Below are 24,774 nucleotides of genomic sequence, written 5' to 3'. Positions count from 1 at the left end.
GGGGAGGGTGGGAGAGAGGGTAAAAGTGGGAGAGCAGGTTGAGGGTGGGAGAGCAGGGTAAAAGTAGAGGAGCAAGGTAAAAGTGGAACAGCAGGGTGAGGGTGGGAGAGCAGGGGGAGGGTGGGAAAGCAGAGTGAGGGTGGGAGAGCAGGGTAAAAGTGGAAGAGCAGGGTGAGGGTGGGAGAGCAGGGGGAGGGTGGGAGAGAGGGTAAAAGTGGGAGAGTTGGGTAAGGGTGGGAGAGCAGGGTAAAAGTTTGAGAGAGGGTAAAAGTGGGAAAGCCAGGTATAAGTGGAAGAACAGGGTGAGGGTGGGAGAGCAGGGGGAAGGTGGGAGAGCAAGGTGAGCGTGTGAGAGGGTAAAAGTGGGAGAGCAGGGAGAGGGTGGGAGAGAGGGTAAAAGTGGGAGAGAAGGGTAATAGTGGGAGAGCAGTGGGAGGGTGGGAACGCAGGAGTCTCTGTACCTGGATGGGAAGTGGAATTCCCTGCAGCCTCTCCTACCTGTCTGAGCACTTCCTCTTTACAGCGGCTGTAGCAGGTACAGTAGGTTCTCCCCTAGCCGTTGCTGTTCCCTCCCCTGTTCTCCCCTAGCCGTTGCTGTTCCCTCCCCTGTTCGGTCCTCCAGCTGCTTTCCTTCCGGCCCAGCCTCACCGCGCTGGCTGTTGCCGAGCTGGCTGCCGCTAACGGTCTCACCCGTCAGACAGAAACAGGGCCCTGGGAGGCAGCGGCATTTTGAATTTTGTGCCACCCACAAGTTAATCGGAGCTCGCAGACCGGCAGCCAATCAGGAGCTACCGCAGTGGCCACTCGTAATTGGCTGCCGGTCCGCGAGCTACAATTGGCTTGCGGCCGGCACTGCTTTCAAAATGCCCCCGGAGCTTATCTACTCAGCTGCCGGCTAGGCCCCTTTTCTGTCCGGGTCCGGGACTCTAGTCCCGGCAGTCCCCCCCTGATGGCGGTCCTGGGAGCCGGTATTTTGGTGTCACCCCCTCGGATGGTGACACCCAATGCGGTCCGCAGACCCTGCACCCCCCTAGTGATGCCACTGGTGCATAGGAAATTCTCTGCGAGTATTTATGATCTGATTTAGGGCTCTATTTATCAACATTATTTTTACTAAAATAAAGTGAAAAAGGGTGTTTTCACACCCTTTTCACAATATTTTAGTTTCATCCTAAAGTTACTACAAGGCAATTGGAGTAGAATTCGTAAAATTCTACTCCAACCCCTAAGTATCACTTATTTTTAGTAAGCAGATCACATTTCCCACAATTGTAATGGGAAATGTGATCTAACCAAAGTTACTAAAAATAAATTGTAAAAAAATACCGGAGAAAGCCCTGTGATAATAACGCCACCTGGAGGTGGTGTTATCCAGGGTCTCCCCCGGTTACTGGACTCCTGCCCTGCTCTAACGGGGAGAGCAGAGCCCAGAGCCGGCTCCAGTAATCAGCTATGTGGTCTAAACAGACCACACGCTGATACAGTGTAAAAAGAAGTAAAAAAAAAAATTAACTTACCTGACTCCAGGGACCGGTGGTCGGGGCTCCAGTGATGTCTCCCCTCCGGCTGGTCTCCCATGCTCTACTGCGACGCGGTCATGAGGTGATCGGGTCCCAGTGCAGTATGGAATATCACCTGACCGGAGGACATGGAAGACATCACCGGAGCCCGGATCATGCAGGTAAGTGTAATTAAGGGATAGGGGGGGTCGCGGGGGGTCCGCGATTGTGGGGGGCAGGGCTTAAAGACAGGGCGGGGCTTAGCGCCGAGGGGAGTAGCAGCGGCGGCCGTTCGGCGCATGCACGGGGCACTAGTCACGGTATTTTTGTGCAAAAATACCGTGACTAGTGTGCGGATAGGATTGACAGGGACAGAGCTTTCTCGCAAGCTCTGTCCCTGCGAGGGATTTGTAGTAAATCCCTGTGATATTGCCTGAATTCGCAATGCAAATTCAGTCGGTAATATCATACTACAATCTGCATTACAAATGTGGATTGTAGTAAATAGAGCCCTTAGTCTTTCAGAGAAAGTCTAACCATACTTGTCTTTCAAATTATTACATAAAAAAATGTAAAACAAGAACAAACACTAAATAACTGTAAAATTCTAGTTTTAAACTAGGATAAATGATTAAGAAGGTTTATAAATAAACTTTCATTTTATTGTCTTTTGTCTGCTCCACAATCAAATATGATTCTCTCAAATAGTGACACAAGAGCCAGGTTCAGCACTAAAGACATCATTCAGAGGCGGTCGCAAGAAGCGATCACTCTCTCTGAATGAGGGCGGCCGCTTCATTTTTGAAGTGCGGCCTCCTGGTCGTTAATTAAGCTGTGGGTTACCAACCACAGCTTAACGACCGACCAGGTTGATGGTCACGATGGTCATCACCATCGCGACCATCGGGGCTTACGACGAGACCCTAAGGTTGGATCTCGGCACTCGTAAGCCCCAGGGAGCTTCCTGCTCTGTTTGAGCAGGAAACTCCCCACTTACATCACTGATGATGTCAGTGCGGCCGCCCACAAAATGGTAGGCGTTCGTTAAGGAACGCCTCCATTTTGCAAAACACCCCCCCGACCTACCTACCAAACGGGGCGAGCTGTCGATCAACATCGACAGTCGCCCCTTTGGTAATGAGCTCCGGAGCGAAAGAGTTTCCCTGTCGCTCCGGGGCTTGCGCACGCTAGTGCGGCCGCAGGACTAACCATCGAGTCGGTTACGAGCGCATCGGCGCTTGCGACCGACTCTAAATGAGGTCCTAAGGCCTCTGGATTTATCCCTCACTCTTGTCAACAGCAGACAATAACCAAACCACAGTGTTCCCCCCCCATATACTGTAATTCCAGAACCAAGAACTCCATTAAAGAAATTCGGAAACAAAATAAATATCTGCAAACAGCCTTTTCCAGCCTAATTTCTCTGCTTAGCATTATCTCAGAAGTGTCTCATGGGCCTGCTGAAAACACAATATAATGGCTTGGCAGCCGGTTTTCCTTTATAGAGGATAACACAGTATAATATTTCATGATTAGGCAGCACAAAGCCTCAAAAAAATGAGATTTTCTGTCATTATGGAATGTTTGGTACAATGGCTGCCATGTCTCTCATCCGCACAATGATTTCATGTATACTTGTGTTTGTATATATAATAGAGAAGACAATGGAAGCACCACTATAAAGTCACTTAATAGGTGAAGATAATCACTCAGTACCACTATTACGTAATACGTAGCAATGAGTCCTGACTTTCTATGGGAATGACTATTATAATAGCCTAGCGTTGGGATAATTTTGTTACATGCCATTATATATGAACAACTACTGTATAGGCTATATAACAAACTTATGTAATAACAAATTGGAGGATAAAAAAACCTCTCTGGTAACCTTTATTGGTTACCCATAGCAATGGATTGTGTATTTAATATTGGTTGACTTATAAATAAATTGTGCCTGGTGCAAATGGCTATATTATAGCTACCATAATATTTATTATCCCAATTTATTTTCTATTTCTACAGCTGTTCTGCTCCATCAAAATTCATCTTCCAGAATCTAAAATATATGCTACTCAATTTCTTCTTTCTCTCTATGGTATTTTCTGTAGAACACTGGTAAAATAAAAACAGTGTTATATTTCACTTTAGAGCATTGCTAATCAGCATATACTTGTACGGCAGTATGAGAAAACAATGTACTGTATACACATCAAAATAAATTATGCAGTGAACAAAATAAACGGAAAACCTATTACATAGATTTCTTAAATTAATAATTGTCATTAAATATTCAGTTTTAATAGACTCCATATTATAGGAGAAAACAGTGTCCTGGTTTAACCTTCTTATTGCAGTGGGACTAATTGAGTGTTGTTCTCCGTCTCTCTCCCTGCAGAACATCCTCCTTTTCTCCTGGGGAGTGAAGTAAGGGAGTTCTTCATGGGGGGTTGGGCAATAATTTCTCATTCACTTTTGCTCCAGCTCATAACTGTAATGCACAAAGACTTTGCCAGGCAGGATGGATAGAAAATATTTATTAGTTTCCTGCATTTTTTTTTTTCATTTCTCATTTGACATACTGTATGCGCAATAGCCACATTTTGCATTTAATCTGTTATAGCTTCCCCGAGCCAATGGTTCAGGTCTAGCACAAAATTCCCTTCATAGAGGGAGGGAGGCAGCCAGGAGGTTCATACTGTTTATCGATTAAGTAATTGTCACATTTTTAACAGATTATCTTGCCATAGATATTAGCAGGAGCAATGACTACAGATGCACATCAAGCACAGGTGAAAAAAAGAAGATGGATTATTATTACGGGTTGAAACCTGTAAACACTGTCAGCATCATTCATAAAGAAATTCAGGAAAGACAATGATACAGAGTCTGAATGTAACATTGTACAATTACTCCAGTGTCTGAGCAATGTGCCTGCACAGATCACTGCAGATATACAGTATCAGCAAACTGATAAACCAAAATCCCCTATACATATTACCTGGTATTCAGCATGTATGTATTGACTGATTTCACCTCATTCTTATGAGAAAGGGATTTTACCAGTGCTCTGTCTGAATTGTATTTGCTAAGATGGGAGCTGCTCAGCAATATAAATGCATTATTGTGAATAAACATAGATTTAGTGTAGAAATGTGATCTCCTTTAAAGATAATGGCAGTATATAACGAGTGGCCAGCAATCATTATAGGATATTGCAGAGGAAAGTGTCAGAGTGGAGGCGATTCCATATTACAAATAATGTTCACAACACATGAGTGCAAGCCGTGCGGCTGAATCCGAGTCACACGTAAATCGCCATGCGCATGGATCTGGCAGATTTCAGAATGCTCCAAAGGAAGAAATTGGCTTCTGCGCCAGATCAGTTATCCGCACACGGACGGAAATTGCTAATGCGTACAGATTGATCCGTCCACTAACAGACCACACTCCTTCTTGTGGGACTGTCATGGGAGTGTCAAGGGCATGTCGGACGACATTCATGTTAATTCACAATGTGCAGATAGAGGGCCTGATTCACTACGGATAGCTATTCTGCTTACACGCACGCAACTCTGTTGCTAATATCAGCGGTGATATTTAAATGTTTGCATTCGCATTGCGATCGCAGCCTGACATAAAGACGTCCACTCCCCCTTACTCACATCCGTATACTTGGCCAACATAGAGAAACAATCGATAACATCGAGTAACATCGGACAGTTAGAGAAGCCCAGACCTCACTCAGGAATTGCTTACTTCAGCGCACGCGTCCTCAGCGGCATCTGATTTCGCAGTTGCTAATTAATGCACGCCCATGCAGCGGTATTGAAGCGCACTGGCACGCCTGCATTCGCCCGACCACCCCCCTGTCACCACCCCCGAACGGCACTTCCTGTCAATCCCTTAGCCATGGGTCTGCGTAACCTCTGCGTTCGCAGTCCCGAGCGCAGTGGCTAGTTTACGTATGCGCACTGCGATTCATACACATGCGCTGTACACAACCATCGACCGATTGTATGCGTATAAGCAACTGCGTTCCCTGCTGAATCAGGCCCAGAGACAGGACGTCTATTTCAGTCCAGGCACTAATAATGACAGGTGCGGCAGAGGCCATAAGAACAGTGGATGGGATCAGCTTCCATATGCAGATGCAGGATATAGATTTTTACTATACAAATGTGGATTCTCATATTACCATAATGTAGTAATCAGACATCTGGTGCCAGCCAGAAAAGTGGGCGTGGATGCGTTTTACTGGTTCAACCCTAATGTCTCCTTCCCATCAACAAATGTCACAGATTGGCACTGTAACAGGACTAATGTAAAGCAAAGCAGCAATACCAGAATAGGGGGAATATGGTAGGGTGGAGGTACTTGCTGATTTGGAAGTAATAAAAGCTCTATTAGGCTCCCACTTTGTAAATAAATGTATCTTTCCATATTTCGATTCTATTGTAGGTCTGGACATTTCCAAGACGTCACAATATGGTGAGACCATCTATCATTACCATTACGTACTGCTATCACAAGACTTTTTGCACTTCATGTATATTAAATCATGTCATCAAGAAAGTAAACATAAACATGAAAGCAGTAATGGTTATAAAGTAGGGGTGAGCGGGTTCGGATTTCTGAAATCCGAACCCCCCCGAGCCCCCCCGATCCGAGTCCGATCCGAGTCAGGCTCGACTTTTCCCGCCTGACTCGGATCTGAAATCGAGGCAAAACGTCATCATCCCGCCTTCCGGGTCTCGCGGGTTTTGGATCCTATATAAGGTACCCGCGTCGGCGCCATTTTCTCACTCGGCTGTGGACAGTGAAGAGGGAGGGTGGGAGTTAGGGCTGGCTGGGCTGTGTAGTGTAGTGTAGTGCAGTGTAGTGTTGTGCTGTGCTGCGCTGTGCTGCTGTTGTCCATAGGGGCTGTGTCCACTCCTCCAAAGTCCATAGGGGCTGGCTGTGTTGTGCTGTGCTGCTGTTGTCCATAGGGGCTGTGTCCACTCCTCCAAAGTCCATAGGGGCTGGCTGTGTTGTGCTGTGCTGCTGTTGTCCATAGGGGCTGTGTCCACTCCTCCAAAGTCCATAGGGGCTGGCTGTGTTGTGCTGTGCTGCTGTTGTCTATAGGGGCTGTGTCCACTCCTCCAAAGTCCATAGGGGCTGGCTGGACTGTGTTGTGCAGTCAGTTGTCCATAGGGGCTGTGTCCACCCCAAAGTCCTGTGCAGTGTCCCAGTCCTAAAGGGGTACTATAGTGTTATCCAGGGGGTGCTCTGTCCATCAGGGGTGCTGCCCCCAAGTGCAAAAAAAATAAATATATTTTCTGTGTTTGTGAATTGTGTGCGCAGTAGCCGCACGTGCATCAACAAACTAGTGCCAAGCATGCGCCTGTGTCATAAGTAAAGGGCCGGCTGGCTTGACCGTTAAAGGGTGCTGTAACCCCCAAAGAGCACTCCAAACAAAATAAAAAAATATTTTCTGTGTTTGTGAATTGTGTGCACTGTGGCTGCACGTGCATCAACAAAGGAGCAGCGCCAAGCGCGCGCCTGTGTCCCATAAGTAAAGGGCCGGCTGGCTTGACCGTTAAAGGGTGCTGTAACCCCCAAAGGGCACTCCAAATAAAATAAAAAAATATTTTCTGTTTGTGTGTGCCTTAGAAGCACGTATATATCAATATAACTTAAATGGAGGACCAAACTTTCTCCGATAAAAATAAAATAGGGAAAGATCAAGAACCACTTCCTCCTAGTGCTGAAGCTGCTGCCACTAGTCATGACATAGATGATAACATGCCATCAACGTCGTCTGCCAAGGCCGATGCCCAATGTCATAGTAGAGGGCACATACAATCCCAAATGACAAAGTTCAGGAAAAAGACCTTGAAAAAAACATTTAAATCATCTGAAGAGAAACGTAAACTTGCCAATATGCCATTTACGACACGGAGTGGCAAGGAATGGCTAAGGTCTTTCCCTATGTTCATAACTAGTGGTTCAGCTTCACATGACGATGGAAGCACTCCTCCCACTAAAAAAATCAAAAGAGTTAAGCTGGCAAAAGCACAGCGAAGAACTGTGCTTTCTAAGAAGATATCACAAATCCCCAAAGAGAGTCCAAGTGTGGTGGTGGTTGCGATGCCTGACCTTCCCAGCACTGGACGGGAAGAGGTGGCTCTTTCCACCATTTGCACGCCCCCTGCAAGTGCTGAAAGGAGCACCCACAGTCCACTTGCTGATATGCAAATTGAAGATGTCACTGTTGAAGTACAACAGGATGAGGATACTGGTGTACAGTAGCTGGCACTGAGGAGGAAGTTGGCGAGGAGGATTCTGATGGTGATGTGGTTTGTTTAAATCAGGGTCCGGGGGAGACAGTTGTTGTCCGTGGGATGAAAAAGCCCATCACGGTCATGCCTGGTCAGAAGACCAAACATTCCACCTCTTTGGTCTGGCAATATTTCTATCCAAATCCGGACAACAACTGTCTTGCCATATGTACCATATGTAAAATTGAAATAAGTAGGGGTAGGGACGTTAACCACCTAGGAACATCCTCCCTTATATGGCACCTGCAGCGCGTTCATAAAAAGTTACTGTCAAGTTCAGAAACTTTGGCTAAGACCGTAAGCAGTCCAGGGACACCTAAATCCCGTTGTCCTGTTGTATCCAAGCGCCTGCAAACCACACCGTCAACTCCCTCCTCGTCAATTTCCTCCTTAGTCAGGATCGGAAGTAGTCCTGCAGGCCATGTCACTGGCATGACTGACTGTCCTATCCGGGATTCCTCCGGAGGATCCTGCATTGCTACGCCTCCTGCTGCCGCTGCTGCTGGGAGTCATTCATCATCCCAGAGAGGAAGTAGGAACACCACTACTTTTACTAAACAATTGACCCTCCAACAGTCTTTAGCGAGGAGGATGAAGTACGACAGCAGTCATCCTGAAGCAAAACGTATAACTGAGGCCTTGACTGCTATGTTGGTGTTAGACGTGCGTCCGGTATCCGCCATTAGTGCAGTGGGATTTAGACAATTGATGGAGGTAGTGTGTCCCCGGTTCCAAATCCCGTCTAGATTCCACTTCATAGGCAGGCGATACCGAGACTGTACAGAAACGTCAGAAAAAGTGTCCTCAGTGTCCTGAAAAATGCCATTGTACCCAATGTCCACTTAACCACGGACATGTGGACAAGTGGAACAGGGCAGACTAAGGACTATATGACTGTGACAGCCCACTGGGTATATGTATCACCTTACGCAGCAACAGCAGCAGCGTCACCAGTAGCAGCATCTCAGAAACACCAGCTCGTTCCAAGGCAGCCTACTCTGTGTATCACCGGTTTCAGTAAGAGGCACACCGCTGACAACCTCTTAGAGAAACTGAGGGAAATCATCGCCCAGTGGCTTACCCCACTTAGACTCTCCTGGGGATTTGTGATATCTGACAATGCCACCAATATTGTGCGGGCATTACATCTGGGCAAATTCCAGCACGTCCCATGTTTTGCTCACACAATAAACTTGGTGGTGCAGAATTCTCTGAAAAGCGACAGGGGCATGAAGGAGACGCTTTGGGTGGCCTGAAAAATTTCTGGCCACTTTCGCCATTCAGCGACTGCGTGCCGAAGACTGGAGCGCCAGCAAACACTCTTGAACCTGCCCCGCCATCACCTGAAGCAAGAGGTTGTGATGCGGTGGAACTCAACCCTCTATATGCTTCAGAGGATGGAGGAGCAGCCATTCAAGCCTATACATCCACCTATGACATAGGCAAAGGAGGGGGTATGCACCTGACTCAAGCGCAGTGGAGAATGATTTCTGTGTTGTGCAAGGTTCTCCAACCCTTCGAACTTGCCACACGTGAAGTCAGTTTAGACACTGTCAGCTTGAGTCAGGTCATTCCCCTCATCAGGCTTTTGCAGAAGCAGCTGGAAAAAGTGAAGGAGGAGCTAAGATGGAGCGATTCCGCTCGGCATGTGGGACTTGTGGATGAAGCCCTTCATTCGCTTTGCCAGGATTCCAGGGTGGTCAATCTGTTGAAATCAGACCACTACATTTTGCCCACCATGCTCGATCCTAGGTTTAAAGCCTATGTGGTGTCTCTCTTTCCAGCCGACACAAGCCTGCAGAGGTGCAAAGACCTGCTGGTGAAAACACTGTCAGCTGAAGAGGAACGTGACACGTCAACAGCTCCTTCTTCATTTTCTCCCGCAACTGGGGCTGCCAGGAAAAAACTTAGCTATCCTAAGCAACCTGCTGGCGGTGATGCAGGGCAGGCAGGACCAAGTTTGGACATCTGGTCCAGACTGAAGGACCTGGCAACAATTTCTGACATGTCTACTGTCACTACATATGATACTGTCACCATTGACAGAATGGTGGAGGATTACATCGGTGACAGCATCCAAGTAGGCATGTCAGACAGTCCGTACCTGTACTGGCAGGAAAAAGAGACAATTTGGAGGCCCCTGTACAAACTGACTCTATTTTACCTGAGTTGCCCCCCCTCCAGTGTGTACTCCGAAAGAGTGTTTAGTGCAGCCGGGAACCTTGTCAGCGAAAGGCGTAGGAGGTTGCTTCCACAAAATGTGGAGAAGATGATGTTCATAAAAATGAATTATCAACTCTTCCAGGGAGACCAGCCTCCAGAACGTACAGAGGGACCTGTGGAGGTGGATTCCAGCGGGGACGAGTTAATACTCTGTGAGGATGAGGATGTACACAACACTGAAGAGGGTGAGGAATCGGTGGATGAGGTGGATGAGGACGACATCTTGCCTCCGTAGAGCCAGTTTGTGCAGGGACAGATTAATTGCCAGCTTGTTTTGTGGGGGCCCAAACGAACCAATCATTTCAGCCACAGTTGTGTGGCAGACCCTGGCGCTGAAATGATTGCTTTGTTAAAGTGTGCATGTCCTGTTTATACAACATAAGGGTGGGTGGGAGGGCCCAAGGACAATTCCATCTTGCACCTATTTTTTTCTTTGCATTATGTACAGTTTAGGGCCTAGTTTTTCAAACTGCCATCCTGTCTGCCACTGCAGTATCACTCCTAGATGGGTCACGTGTTTGTGCCGCCCACTCGTGTCGCTTAGCATAGTCATCCAGCTACCTCGGTGCAACCTTTTGGACATAAAAACATTATTGTGAAGTGTGAGGTGTTCAGAATAGACTGGAAAGTAGTGTAAACTAAGGTTATTTAGGTTAATAATAGCATAGGAGCAAAAAAACCAACACATTCTGCGATTTTAGCTGTTTTTATACTTTTAAAAAAAAAAATACAGATCCAAAACACAAAACCCAGAACCCAAAACACGGAAGGGTGGTTTTGGCAAGACCAATCCAGATCCAAAACACGAAGAAAGATCCAGATCCAAAACCAAAACACAAAACACGAAAAGTGGCCGGTGCACACCCCTATTATAAAGTATTACATTGTAAGGTGATATAATACAATAAAGGTGTTCTGAGAGTACAAACATTACAAAGTAAAAATGCGTGTGGCCGGAGAAAAGCATACAACTAAATCATATAAATCAATCTTGATAAGAAAATCGGTTCTAACTGTATCTAAATATTTTATTTATATTCTCCATTTGTTTCCTGTTTGCAGCTGCTCAGCATTTTGCTGCATGTGTGGAATATGTTTCTGGGTATGTATCAGCACGCCTGCAATGGGTAAAGAAGCAGGGTGTATAACAGGCACAGGAAGCTGGTATTCTCGAATGGATAGCTATAATGGTGCAATCCCACCAACTGGAATGGGAATGTTAACAATATTAATTTTAATACCTTTTATTAACATTACTAAACACAAAGAAACCACTTCCTACTAGGGGTGAGCGGGTTCGGATTTCTGAAATCCGAACCCCCCCGAGCCCCCCCGATCCGAGTCCGATCCGAGTCAGGCTCGACTTTTCCCGCCTGACTCGGATCTGACATCGAGGCAAAACGTCATCATCCCGCCTTCCGAGTCTTGCGGGTTTTGGATCCTATATAAGGTACCCGCGTCGGCGCCATTTTCTCACTCGGCTGTGGACAGTGAAGAGGGAGGGTGGGAGTTAGTGCTGTGTAGTGTAGTGTAGTGTAGTGCTGCTGTTGTCCACTACTTCAAAGTCCATAGGGGCTGGCTGTGTTGTGCTGTGCTGCTGTTGTTAATAGGGGCTGTGTCCACTACTTCAAAGTCCATAGGGGCTGGCTGGACTGTGTTGTGCAGTCAGTTCCAAAGTCCTGTGCAGTGTCCCAGTCCTAAAGGGGTGCTGTAGTGTTGTCCAGGGGGTGCTCTGTCCATCAGGGGTGCTCCCCCCAAGTGCTAAAAAAATAATATATTTTCTGTGTTTGTGAATTGTGTGCGCAGTAGCCGCACGTGCATCAACAAAGTAGTGCCAAGCGTGCGCCTGTGTCATAAGTAAAGGGCCGGCTGGCTTGACCGTTAAGGGTGCTGTAACCCCCGAAAGTACACTCCAGTCCAAACCAAAAAAAAAATTATTTTCTGTGTTTGTGAATTGTGTGCGCAGTAGCCGCACGTGCATCAACAAAGTAGTGCCAAGCGTGCGCCTGTGTCATAAGTAAAGGGCCGGCTGGCTTGACCGTTAAGGGTGCTGTAACCCCCGAAAGTACACTCCAGTCCAAACCTAAAAAAAAATTATTTTCTGTGTTTGTGAATTGTGTGCGCAGTAGCCGCACGTGCATCAACAAAGTAGTGCCAAGCGTGCGCCTGTGTCATAAGTAAAGGGCCGGCTGGCTTGACCGTTAAAGGGTGCTGTAACCCCCGAAAGTACACTCCAGTCCAAACCAAAAAAAAATTATTTTCTGTGTTTGTGAATTGTGTGCGCAGTAGCCGCACGTGCATCAACAAAGTAGTGCCAAGCGTGCGCCTGTGTCATAAGTAAAGGGCCGGCTGGCTTGACCGTTAAGGGTGCTGTAACCCCCGAAAGTACACTCCAGTCCAAACCTAAAAAAAAATTATTTTCTGTGTTTGTGAATTGTGTGCGCAGTAGCCGCACGTCCATCAACAAAGTAGTGCCAAGAGTGCGCCTGTGTCATAAGTAAAGGGCCGGCTGGCTTGACCGTTAAAGGGTGCTGTAACCCCCGAAAGTACACTCCAGTCCAAACCAAAAAAAAATTATTTTCTGTGTTTGTGAATTGTGTGCGCAGTAGCCGCACGTGCATCAACAAAGTAGTGCCAAGCGTGCGCCTGTGTCATAAGTAAAGGGCCGGCTGGCTTGACCGTTAAAGGGTGCTGTAACCCCTGAAAGTACACTCCAGTCCAAACCAAAAAAAAATTATTTTCTGTGTTTGTGAATTGTGTGCGCAGTAGCCGCACGTGCATCAACAAAGTAGTGCCAAGCGTGCGCCTGTGTCATAAGTAAAGGGCCGGCTGGCTTGACCGTTAAGGGTGCTGTAACTCCCGAAAGTACACTCCAGTCCAAACCAAAAAAAAAATTATTTTCTGTGTTTGTGAATTGTGTGCGCAGTAGCCGCACGTGCATCAACAAAGTAGTGCCAAACGTGCGCCTGTGTCATAAGTAAAGGGCCGGCTGGCTTGACCGTTAAGGGTGCTGTAACCCCCGAAAGTACACTCCAGTCCAAACCAAAAAAAAAATTATTTTCTGTGTTTGTGAATTGTGTGCGCAGTAGCCGCACGTGCATCAACAAAGTAGTGCCAAGCGTGCGCCTGTGTCATAAGTAAAGGGCCGGCTGGCTTGACCGTTAAGGGTGCTGTAACCCCCGAAAGTACACTCCAGTCCAAACCTAAAAAAAAATTATTTTCTGTGTTTGTGAATTGTGTGCGCAGTAGCCGCACGTGCATCAACAAAGTAGTGCCAAGAGTGCGCCTGTGTCATAAGTAAAGGGCCGGCTGGCTTGACCGTTAAAGGGTGCTGTAACCCACAAAGTACACTCCAGTCCGAACCAAAAAAAAATTTATTTTCTGTGTTTAGCCGCACGTATATATCAAATCGATATAACATAAATGGAGGACCAAACTTTCTCCGATAAAAATAAAATAGAGAAAGATCAAGAACCACTTCCTCCTAGTGCTGAAGCTGCTGCCACTAGTCATGACATAGACGATAACATGCCATCAACGTCGTCTGCCAAGGCCGATGCCCAATGTCATAGTAGAGGGCACATACAATCCCAAATGGCAAAGTTCAGGAAAATGACCTTGAAAAAGACATTTAAATCAGCTGAAGAGAAACGTAAACTTGCCAATATGCCATTTACGACACGGAGTGGCAAGGAACGGCTAAGGTCGATCCCTAGTATGTTCATGACTAGTGGTTCAGCTTCACATGACGATGGAAGCACTCCTCCCACTAAAAAAATCAAAAGAGTTAAGCTGGCAAAAGCACAGCGAAGAACTGTGCTTTCTAAGAAGATATCACAAATCCCCAAAGAGAGTCCAAGTGTGGTGGTGGTTGCGATGCCTGACCTTCCCAGCACTGGACGGGAAGAGGTGGCTCTTTCCACCATTTGCACGCCCCCTGCAAGTGCTGAAAGGAGCACCCACAGTCCACTTGCTGATATGCAAATTGAAGATGTCACTGTTGAAGTACAACAGGATGAGGATACTGGTGTAGCTGGCGCTGAGGAGGAAGTTGGCGAGGAGGATTCTGATGGTGATGTGGTTTGTTTAAATCAGGCTCCGGGGGAGACAGTTGTTGTCCGTGGGATGAAAAAGCCCATCACGGTCATGCCTGGGCAGAAGACCAAACATTCCACCTCTTTGGTCTGGCAATATTTCTATCCAAATCCGGACAACAACTGTCTTGCCATATGTACCATATGTAAAGGTGAAATAAGTAGGGGTAGGGACGTCAACCACCTAGGAACATCCTCCCTTATACGGCACCTGCAGCGCGTTCATAAAAAGTTACTGTCAAGTTCAGAAACTTTGGCTCAGACCGTAAGCAGTCCAGGGACACCTAAATCCCGTTGTCCTGTTGTATCCAAGCGCCTGCAAACCACACCGTCAACTCCCTCCTCGTCAATTTCCTCCTTAGTCAGGATCGGAAGTAGTCCTGCAGGCCATATCACTGGCATGACTGACTCTCCTATCCGGGATTCCTCCGGAGGATCCTGCATTGCTACGCCTACTGCTGCCGCTGCTGCTGTTGCTGCTGCTGCTGGGAGTCGTTCATCATCCCAGAGAGGAAGTAGGAACACCACTACTTTTACTAAACAATTGACCCTCCAACAGTCCTTAGCGAGGAGGATGAAGTACGACAGCAGTCATCCTGAAGCAAAACGTATAACTGAGGCCTTGACTGCTATGTTGGTGTTAGACGTGCGTCCGGTATCCGCCATTAGTGCAGTGGGATTTAGACAATTGATGGAGGTAGTGTGTCCCCGGTTCCAAATCCCGTCTAGATTCCACTTCACTAGGCAGGCGATACCGAGACTGTACAGAAACGTCAGAAAAAGTGTCCTCAGTGTCCTGAAAAATGCCGTTGTACACAATGTCCACTTAACCACGGACATGTGGACAAGTGGAACAGGGCAGACTAAGGACTATATGACTGTGACAGCCCACTGGGTAGATGTATCACCTTACGCAGCAACAGCAGCAGCGTCACCAGTAGCAGCATCTCAGAAACGCCAGCTCGTTACAAGGCAGGCTACGCTGTGTATCACCGGTTTCAGTAAGAGGCACACCGCCGACAACCTCTTAGAGAAACTGAGGGAAATCATCGCCCAGTGGCTTACCCCACTTAGACTCTCCTGGGGATTTGTGATATCTGACAACGCCACCAATATTGTGCGGGCATTACATCTGGGCAAATTCCAGCACGTCCCATGTTTTGCTCACACAATAAACTTGGTGGTGCAGAATTTTCTGAAAAGCGACAGGGGCGTGCAGGAGACGCTTTGGGTGGCCCGAAAAATTTCTGGCCACTTTCGCCATTCAGCGACTGCGTGCCGAAGACTGGAGCGCCAGCAAACACTCTTGAACCTGCCCCGCCATCACCTGAAGCAAGAGGTTGTGACGCGGTGGAACTCAACCCTCTATATGCTTCAGAGGATGGAGGAGCAGCAAAAGGCCATACAAGCCTATACATCCACCTATGACATAGGCAAAGGAGGGGGTTTGCACCTGACTCAAGCGCAGTGGAGAATGATTTCCGTGTTGTGCAAGGTTCTTCAGCCCTTCGAACTTGCCACACGTGAAGTCAGTTCAGACACTGCCAGCTTGAGTCAGGTCATTCCCCTCATCAGGCTTTTGCAGAAGCAGCTGGAGAAAGTGAAGGAGGAGCTAAGACGGAGCGATTCCGCTCGGCATGTGGGACTTGTGGATGAAGCCCTTCATTCGCTTTGCCAGGATTCCAGGGTGGTCAATCTGTTGAAATCAGACCACTACATTTTGGCCACCGTGCTCGATCCTAGGTTTAAAGCCTATGTGGTGTCTCTCTTTCCGGCCGACACAAGCCTGCAGAGGTGCAAAGACCTGCTGGTGAACACACTGTCAGCTGAAGCGGAACGTGACACGTCAACGGCTCCTTCTTCATTTTCTCCCGCAACTGGGGCTGCCAGGAAAAAACTTAGGTATCCTAAGCAACCCGCTGGCGGTGATGCAGGGCAGGCAGGACCAAGTTTGGACATCTGGTCCGGACTGAAGGACCTGGCAACAATTTCTGACATGTCTACTGTCACTGCATATGATACTGTCACCATTGACAGAATGGTGGAGGATTACATCGGTGACAGCATCCAAGTAGGCATGTCAGACAGTCCATACCTGTACTGGCAGGAAAAAGAGGCAATTTGGAGGCCCCTGTACAAACTGGCTCTATTTTACCTGAGTTGCCCCCCCTCCAGTGTGTACTCCGAAAGAGTGTTTAGTGCAGCCGGGAACCTTGTCAGCGAAAGGCGTAGGAGGTTGCTTCCACAGAATGTGGAGAAGATGATGTTCATCAAAATGAATTATCAGCTCTTCCAGGGAGACCAGCCTCCAGAAGGTACAGAGGGACCTGTGGTGGTGGATTCAAGTGGGGACGAGTTAATACTTTGTGAGGATGAGGATGTACACACTGAAGAGGGTGAGGAATCGGTGGATGAGGAGGATGAGGATGACATCTTGCCTCCGTAGAGCCAGTTTGTGCAGGGACACATTAATTGCCAGCTTGTTTTGTGGGGGCCCAAACGAACCAATCATTTCAGCCACAGTTGTGTGGCAGACCCTGGCGCTGAAATGATTGATTTGTTAAAGTGTGCATGTCCTGTTTATACAACATAAGGGTGGGTGGGAGGGCCCAAGGACAATTCCATCTTGCACCTCTTTTTTTCTTTGCATTATGTACAGTTTGGGGCCTAGTTTTTCTAACTGCCATCCTGCCTGCCACTGCAGTGTCACTCCTAGATGGGTCACGTGTTTGTGCCGCCCACTCGTGTCGCTTAGCATAGTCATCCAGCTACCTCGGTGCAACCTTTTGGACATAAAAACACTATTGTGAGGTGTGAGGTGTTCAGAATAGACTGGAAATGAGTGGAAATTAAGGTTATTGAGGTTAATAATAGCATAGGAGCAGAAAAACCTACAAATTCTGTGATTTTAGCTGTTTTTATGCTTTTTTTCAAAAAAATACAGATCCAAAACACAAAACCCAGAACCCAAAACACGGAAGGGTGGTTTTGGCAAAACCAATCCAGATCCAAAACACGAAGAAAGATCCAGATCCAAAACCAAAACACAAAACACGAAAAGTGGCCGGTGCACACCCCTACTTCCTACCAATTTTAATTGTGTTTGTAATTTATAAACTGGTATCTGATTGGTTGATCTATGCAACAAGTCCTTCATGCCTCTCTGATGCCATCTAGCAATAACAGATCCACACAGGAAAGCAACTGTAGTATCATAATTATTTCTTCCTTTTTTTTGTCTACCACCTGTCTATAACTATATACATATATATATACAATGACTGAAGATACGTTACCTTATTTCATCAAAACACATTTCTTTAATTCTCTAAAATACACTTTCAGTTGGACAAACACCATCCATTTCTGTTCCAATTCAAATGTTCTTACACATATAGATAGCCAAACTGGACAGAGCCAAGTATTCAATGGACAGTAACAGTAGTGGTCATTATTTTCAGCTGTAATATTTTGAATAATTTTTGGAGATCTTTGTCAATCAGGTTGGAGGCGCACAGGTGGGGCAGATTCAAGCAAATTATGTCTAAATCAGTGATATTGTCATACAAAATAAAAACCATGCATGTGACCAAATAAGGCGTTTTATGTCTAACACCATTACACAGAGTTTAATTCACTTTAATTTTGGTAATTATTTATGTTCCCTATGGAGTGCCAGGTGTGGTTCATTAGATCGACAATAAAAAAATGTCGACCGTCAATAGGTCGACAGGTACAAAACGTTAACACACAAAAGGTCAAGATGGATGTAGGCAGACAGGTACAATAGGCTCACAGGTTTAAAAGGTTGACATGGGTATAGTCGATACAAAAAATGGTCGACACATGATTTTTTGTTTATCTAACTTTAATCTTCACCTTTGACCCTCCCCTTGGTGCCTAACCCTAATTTTCCCTCCTAGTGCCTAACCCTAACCATCAGGGTAAGTGCCTAACCCTAGCTGTCCCTCCTAATGCCTAACCCTAACCCTCCAGTAAGCGCCTAACCCTAACCATCCCTCCTAGTGCCTAACCCTAAGGGTGCAACTGCATACACACCAGGATGATATCGGCACGATTTGGCATATCAGCACGACAAATCATGTATATCGCCTAGTGTGTATGCACAATTGCGCGCTCCCACTGGTCGCATGCGTTATCATGTGATTGGCTGTGCTGCACAGTCAATCACACGATATCGCATGCAGCGCCATACATATTAATGAAGGACGGAACAAGCAATCGTTCCGTCGTTCATTAAATTGTGCAGTGTGTACCGGCAATCATGCGATGTCCAGGGTGAAGCCAAATCACCCTGAACATCGGCACGATTGCCGGTTGTTTAGGTGTGTACCCAGCCTAACAGTCAGGTTAAGTACCAAACCGTAACCATCCCTCCTAGTGCCTAACCCTAACCTTCCAGTAAGTCCCTAACCCTAACAAAAGAAACCAAAATAAAATGTGTCGCTCAATTTTGTGTCAACCACCCTCATGTCAGTCCTTCGTCTCTGACGACCGAAATCCATGTCGACTTTTTAGTGTGTCAACCTTTTATACCTGTCGACCTATTGACTGTCGACCATCTGGTGTCGAACTATTGCTTGTCGACCTGTTATCCGAAACCAAGAGTGCCAGGAAGAAAAGCTCATCATGGATGTTTTTTATTTTAATAAAATTAACCATTCCAATGAGCACTGCTTAGCAAACCTGGGGCAATGTAACTGTACAAATCCTTGAAATGTTAGAACTACAATTTACTATCTATCTTACGCTGCAAGAATTAATTTCCTGTTTTTCTTCCATTTCTCGAGTATTATGTTTCTTCTTTTTCAGACATGTTTGTAGTGAGCAGAGATGGTTAGACCCTTTTATTGATATCTCTAGTACAAATAGGAAAATCAATAAACAGGATGTAAAATAATAGCAAAGTTCCTAGCACGCGTTAATGGAGCTCTAGTGTCCGGTCAGCTGAATGTATACAATCTTGTCAGTGGCAAGCCCTAGAGAGCAATGATTTTTAGATGACTATTATTATGATTATTATTATGTATATACTAGAGATGTGCGCTGACCCCTGTGTTTTGGTTTTGAATTTGGATTCATCTTCGTGTTTTGGTTTTGCAAAACCACCCTCAAGTGTTTTGGGTTTGGATCTGGGTTTAAAAATAAATATATATGCTAATTTAAAAAAAAAAAAAAAAACAGCTAAAATCATGCAATTTTTGCAATCCAAACCCCAAATCTGGATTTAAAATCTGAATTTAAAATTGTGGGAAGATCAAAACCACAACTCAGGTCTGTCCGGATCTTCTCAGGAGATCAGAACTGCGACTCGGATCTGTCGAGATCTTCTCAGGAGATCAGAACTGTGACTCTGATCTGTATGAATTCATGAAATTCAGGTAGATTCGGATTTCTGGAGAACAGAATAGCACATCTCTAGTATATACAGTAAAGTGCTAGCATATCCATAATTGAGAACAAACACAGTAATAAAACAGAGAGAGGTTCCCATCACCATCCCTCAGTGTAGGCACCTACTTTCTATTTTATAGACAGCAGTGCATCTTGAATATTCAGACAGCAGTACCTCATGATGTCATTGACTCCTAGTGAATTGATAGATTGTATTACCATGAAGATGTGTTCAGCACACAAAATGGCTGCCTGCTCTGTGTGTGACACTTTAATGTATTGAAGACGCTGCTCTTTAAGGGTTGTACTGAGAAAAGCTGTTCAGTTGAACGCTATATAGAGAATTTTCCTAATATTATTACATGTCGTTTTTATCACTATCATTTCCACATAGCATAGTGCACACAAGCTTGGTGTTCTCCAGTTATTGTTAAGCAGCAAACACATGCAGCTCATGAAATATACATTAACAACATCTGAGAACCATGCATTGCCTGTGTATTACAATCTGCACCCAATGTAAGGAAACTGCCCCAAAACTCCTGAGGAACTGACACAAGACCGTTTTCTATTACAATTACCGCACCACACAGGCATGGACGACATGATGGAACTAAGAGGATTGTGTCTTGCTTATTAAAATAATAATTATAGAAGTCTCCTCTGAAGGAGAGCAGCTACAAGATAATTTACTGCCAATACAAAGCTCTGAAGATTAATGGCAGAACATCTCAAATAATATCAAACTATTTTTAGATGAACTGCAGCTAAGTGGTGAAATAACACTGCTACTTCAGATTCAGGTAGCAATGCGGCTGCAAGAGCCAGACAAATAAAACAGGCGATTTGTTCTAGTGATGTTTGATCTTGATGTAGATACATGCTTTGGTCAAAGAGTGATTAGCAAAGGACATTATGAAATACCTCTGGCTGTAACTGTTAGTTGGTTATATATGCTTGTTTCTTATGGGAACGCGTGGAGGTGACCCAGGGGCGTATCTATAATGGGTGCAGGGTGTGTGGGGAACACGGGCCCCTGGGTCCAAGGGGGCCCCGCACCGCACACCCTGCACCCATAATATTACTTACCTCTCCGGAGTCCCACATCGGCGCGGGCGTCCGGCGCTGTAAAACGTCTGGAAAATGGCTGCGGCGGCCGTTTTCCCGTCATTTGCGCATGCGCAGTACAGGGAAAATGGCCGCCGTGGCCATTTTCCCGGTGACCTGTGCACGCACTATAGACTATGGGCACACTCTAGTGCCCAGAGTCTATAACTCCGGCGCTGGCCGCGCACAGCTCAGTGCGCTGCCGGCCGCCGGGCAGAGAGGAGGAGGCCCGTGTCGGAGACTGCACATGGCCCCCCTCCTCTCTAGAAATGCCCCTGAGGTGACCACTTGCTTCTTGACAAGCATTCAGAAGGAAAGTTCCTGAAATGCAGAGATAATATATAGTCCAGGGCGGGGTGCACATTTATGCGGTCAAACGCTGGAAAATGCCATTTTCATTGGTTTGACAGCATTTCACATATGCACCAAGCTGGACACGGCGTTACCCAACATAAGCCTATGGGCTTGTTTTCACAAAGTGCTCTTAGAGGAATCCAATTGGATCCCGCCCTGCACCCCTGCGGCGTATGCGTCATATGATGCATGCACAGAGGGACTTCTGGGTCATAAACCCAGAGTCCATTTATCGCAAAGGACAGCTCTTATCGGAAGATATTAACATGCATGCGATGAGTGGCGGGATACATCACATGCAAAATGCAATTATTGATGCAACAATGGCTAAAGCTGGGTACACACTGGACAATGTGTCTACCCAGCGACGGCAGATGCGTCGGCACAATATATCGGGGACGGTTCATACATACTGCATGATCTGGTGTATGACCGCCCGATATATCGTTCCAGAAGCATGGTGTCGGCCGCCGGATCTTCTGATCTGCCGTGCATGCATAGCAGATCAGAAGTTGTGACTAACGATGCACGGGAGCGCTCAATCACCCATACACACTGAGTGATGTGGTCGATATATTGTTCTGATCCGCATCGGAACAATATATCGTCCGATACTGTGTTTAGTGTGTACCCAGCTTGACAGATGCAAGTGAAATAGATGCATGGGACTTAATAATGTGAATAATAAATTAACAATTAGAATAACCTAGAACATACCCTTTTCTAGACACACTTACACAATAATTTTTAATTTCCATCTTTGCCCAGTATACCAGCTATATGCCTTACCACAGGCCATTCCTCGTTATAGTGAGCACATCACTCTCATCCATCCGCCATACTCCTGCACTTCCCATACACTGAATTCAAGATTAGATAAAGTGCAGAGGAGAGAGAATGCTGCATCTCTTCTATTTCCCTTCCAGTTACTATATGAGGGAACACATAATGGTTAGTACGTCTCCATTAGCTTCCTCCATTTAAGATTAATATTTCATTTAGTATCACAGTGATACTAAAGGATCGGCCGCCCGCCGGTATGTAACATGACTCACCTGTCCAGCGACGTACTCCTTGGCAGTGTCCTCTGTGGAGTTGGCAGCCGCCTACTGCTGATGGCGATGGTTTGATGACTAATGACACCCTGCTGCTTATTTAGGTGTTATGCAGCATTGTTTATAAATCATGTACTTGCACTGCATTGTCTGTACTGTTAATAGCTGTTGTCTTGTGTGCTCATTTGTTTCTGTACTTTGTAAGGCGCTGCGGAACCCTTGTGGCGCCATATAAATAAAGGATAATAATAATAATAATAATAATAATGCACATGTATAATGGCCACCTGCACATGCCCATTGCACTTCAACCCGACGCAGACTCTGTAAGATTGTGTGCATACATACATACAGTACTACTAAAGGAATTAATATATTGGCTTATCTCTTCTGATTTAATATATTGGCTTATCCCTTCTGACATGACTAAGGGAAATATGCTGCATGAATTGATCATTTATGTGGAATATGATGTTCATCTTTGTCAAGTAAGAAAATTGGGGTTAGCCTACTAGAATACACAGTACTACTAGCAGATATACTGTACATGCTTTTATTTATATCTGAGGTAACATTGCTCCAGTATGGAAGTTTCCATTTCTCCCAACTGATTCAGAGTCGCATGCTATACTGATATTCTCTATTGCACATGCATCTGAGTTGCAGCGCACCTACAGAGTCGCAGTACAGATGTGAATGCATGGTAACAGAAATGTAAGGCGTGTTCCTAGACGGCGACTGGGAGGTAACGGGGGTGGCTAAAAAGACGTTCGGAGATGTTGCATCCTATGGGAGTGTTACAGACGTGTGGTGGGCGTGTCGTTGAAAGCGGTTGGGTACAAAGTCGCTGAGCCAATCACATAGGAGGTCATACTCAGATGGAAAAAATGCACCTACCATAGGGCAGGTCCAAGTTTTGACAGTGCAACATAACACAGACACATCTGCAGCAAAAGATGCAGCCACGCCCGCATCTGCCTCCGACTCAGAACCAGTCCCAGAGTGAACAGATTGTGTTTCACTTTGTCAGAGTATTGAAGACTTACATTTTTTTTATTGTTTTGCTAAATTTCTGTGAAAAGAACTCCATGTACAGATTCAATTTTATTATACTTATATATATTTAGTGCTTAGTCATTGTATGGCATTTTATTATACTGTACATATATTTAGCGCTTAGTCATTGTATGGCATTTTATTATACTGTACATATATTTAGGGCTTAGTCATTGTATGGCACTTTACTATACTGTACATATATTTAGGGCTTAGTCATTGTATGGCATTGTATTATACTGTACATATATTTAGTGCTTAGGGCTCTATTTACTACAATCCGCATTGGTAATGCAGATTGTAGTGTGACATTACCGAGTGAATTCGCATTGCGAATTCAGGCAATATTACAGGGATTTACTACAAATCCCTTGCAGGGACAGAGCTTGCGATAAAGCTCTGTCCCTGCTAATCCCCTTCGGAGCCTTATCACGGTATTTTTGCAAAAAATACTGTGATTAAGTGCCCGCGCATGCGCCGACCGTTCGCCGCAGCTACCCCACCTCCGGCACTAAGCCCCGCCCCCGGCACTAAGCCCCACCCCCCGTGATAGCGGACCCCCCTCGACCCCCCTCCCTTACTTACACTTACCTGCATGCTCCAGGCCTCCGGTGATGTTCTCCATTCCTCCGGTCAGGTGATCTCTCATACTGCACTGGGGCCCGATCACCTGATGACCGGGCAGCAGTGCACTGTGGGAGACCAGCTGATCGGAGGGGAGTCATCACCGGAGGCCTGATCACCGGTCCCTGGAGTCAGGTAAGTAATTTTTTTTTTTACTATTTTTTTTTCTTTTTTTTACAGTAATCAGCTTGCGGTCTGTTTAGACCACACAGCTGATTACAGGGACCGACTCCCGGGTCTGCTCTCCCCATTAGAGCAGGGCAGGAGGCCGGTAACCAAGGGAGACCCTGGATAACGCCACCTCCAGGTGGCGTTATTATCACAGGGCTTTCCCCGGTATTTTTTTCACATTTTTTTTAGTAACTATGGTCAGATCACATTTCCCATTACAGTTATGGGAAATGCGATCTGCTTACTAAAAATAAGTGATACTTAGGGGTTGGAGTAGGATTTTACGAATTCTACTCCAATTGTCCTGTAATAACTGTAGGTGATACAAAAATAATGTGAAAAGGGTGTGAAAACACCCTTTTTCACATTATTTTAGTAAAAATAATGTTGATAAAGAGAGCCCTTAGTCATTGTATGACATTTTATTATACTGTACATATATTTAGTGCTTAGCCATTGTATTGCATTTTATTATATTTCATACTGTAGTTTGATTTCTCTGTACTGTGTTGGTTTGCACACATCTGCATTTTATTTCACAATAAATAGGCTGATTTTTAATTATACCTAGTGAGGAGCAAAATAAAGGCCGCAGTACATGTGAATAGCATTTCATGGTTCAATAGGTCATCTCACACAATAAAAAGTTGATCTTTGTTTAACAGTATTATTAACTGAGCTATTATTAACTATATTAGATAATATAATAATAGCTCAGCACTATTAACTGAGCTATTATTATTAACTGAGTATTTGCCTGTATCGTTCAGAAAGTACTTTAAGTTCCCGGAAACTACCCAAGCTCCCCTTCTGCAGCTCCCCTGACTTACTATTTCTCCCTCCGGGACTAGAGCTC

Source organism: Taudactylus pleione, unplaced genomic scaffold, assembly GCF_031769625.1.
Source record: "Taudactylus pleione unplaced genomic scaffold, aTauple2 ptg000053l, whole genome shotgun sequence".
NCBI lineage: Eukaryota > Metazoa > Chordata > Amphibia > Anura > Myobatrachidae > Taudactylus > Taudactylus pleione.
This window is presented reverse-complemented; position numbering follows the sequence as displayed.